This window comes from Chrysochloris asiatica, unplaced genomic scaffold (genome assembly GCF_000296735.1).
Source record: "Chrysochloris asiatica unplaced genomic scaffold, ChrAsi1.0 scaffold00129, whole genome shotgun sequence".
Taxonomy (NCBI): domain Eukaryota; kingdom Metazoa; phylum Chordata; class Mammalia; order Afrosoricida; family Chrysochloridae; genus Chrysochloris; species Chrysochloris asiatica.
Window position 1 is genome coordinate 7,614,749 of NW_006408647.1, and position 1,666 is coordinate 7,616,414.

General features: G+C 40.3%; 1 pseudogene; it reads left to right on the forward strand.

The window, feature by feature from the left end:
* The window catches only part of LOC102825777, a 3,759-nt pseudogene extending 2,115 nt beyond the window's left edge, over nt 1-1,644 (forward strand).
* The last annotated feature ends 22 nt before the right edge of the window (nt 1,645-1,666 follow it).

The following is a 1,666-nucleotide window of genomic DNA, read 5'->3' on the forward strand; positions in this document are numbered from 1 at the left end:
GGGAAACATGATTAGAGAAAACTTGTAAGCCCGTCTTCAGCCTATAACTGATTGGAATACCTAAAAGGGGTTCTACAACTTGCCCAGTGAAACAGACCTCATGCAAAGCCTTTACAGAATATAGGACCATAGGTGGAATCCTGAGTCCCATCCACAACCTTATAAGGTGAGACATTCCCACTAGAAAGAACAAGCAGACTGGAACAGCTACAGTGACAGAAGATACATCTTCATGATGAACCTGACCTATACTCAGAGTGGTAGTTACTCTAAATACCAACAGTGAGAGAAAGAGTCTTCACATCAAGTATCAATGCTATCCCCTCTGTACACAGGGTAGATAGGGATAGGCAACTTAGACATTTGTTACCTAAAATGAGGGGGCAATAAAGCCACGAAGTGACTGGCTTACAAGGTTTCAAGAGGGAGGTTAGTTTAAGAGTATGGGGGCAAGAAAGAGTCCCCACTGAATAGATGTCATCTTGTCTAGATGGGTCTGGTGAAAAGAGATGGTGATAAGATTCGTAAGATTCATTAGTGAATAATTGTTATCATGACTAATCGCAACTGTCACAATTGTAAAAGTAGAAGTTTTGTAACAAAAAAAAAAGGGGAGTGGTTAATCTTATAGTACAGAAACAGAGGACCCTACGACCGTCAGGAGAGGAACGCACAAGCCGAATGCAGGACCTTATCTAGAGAAGCAGCAGCACCAGAGATGGAGGCAGAGATGGGGGCATGAAGAGGGGGAGCAGCTGAGGACTCCAGATTCATGGACTAAGAAGAGAAGGACTAAGAGCTGGTGGCCAAGAGCAGACTTGCAGAATGTGCCCCTTGGGGATGTAAATTATTATGTATGTCTGAGTGTTTTTGTTTGTTTTTTGTTTTTTAAAAAGCTAAAGTGGACCGGCTGAGAAGACTTGGAGTTCGTGGTGCTGTGTAAGGTGTCAGAATAGATTAATGCTTGTTGGAACGGAGACACTTACGGATTCAAATGCCCAGCTATCGTTATTAACTATGCGAATGAAATGTTTGTCTGCTGAACTCAAGCAATGGCAGAAAGAAACTCCCAAAATTATTCCACTGAATGAAGACGTTCTAATGTCATTAGGAAAAGAAGAGTTCCAAAAATTGAGACATGATTTGGAAATGGTATTGTCCGCTATTCAGTCAAAGAATGAAAAGTTAAAGGAAGACTTGGAAAGGGAGCAAAAGTGGTTGGATGAACAGGAACAGATACTGGGATCTCTTAATACAGTATACAATGAACTGAGAAATCAGGTTGTACCATTTTCTGAGTCAAGAATCTTGAATGAGTTGAAAACTAAAATGCAAAGTATAAAAGAATATAAGGAGAAGCTTTTGTTGACCTTGGGTGAATTTCTAGTAGACCATTTTCCTCTGCCTGATGAAAAAGTTAAAAAGGAAAAGGAAAACATTTAAGACCAGCCTGCACAGCTGATATCACTACGTGACATGCTAGAGATTCTCATGAATAGATTGTTTGATGTTCCATATGATCCATATGTCAAAATTAGTGATTCCTTTTGGCTGCCTTATATTGAACTCCTGTTGCGTAATGGAATTGCCTTGAGACATCCAGAAGATCCAAACCGAATAAGATTAGAAGCCTTCCACCAGTAAAGGAATGTGATGACATTCTTTT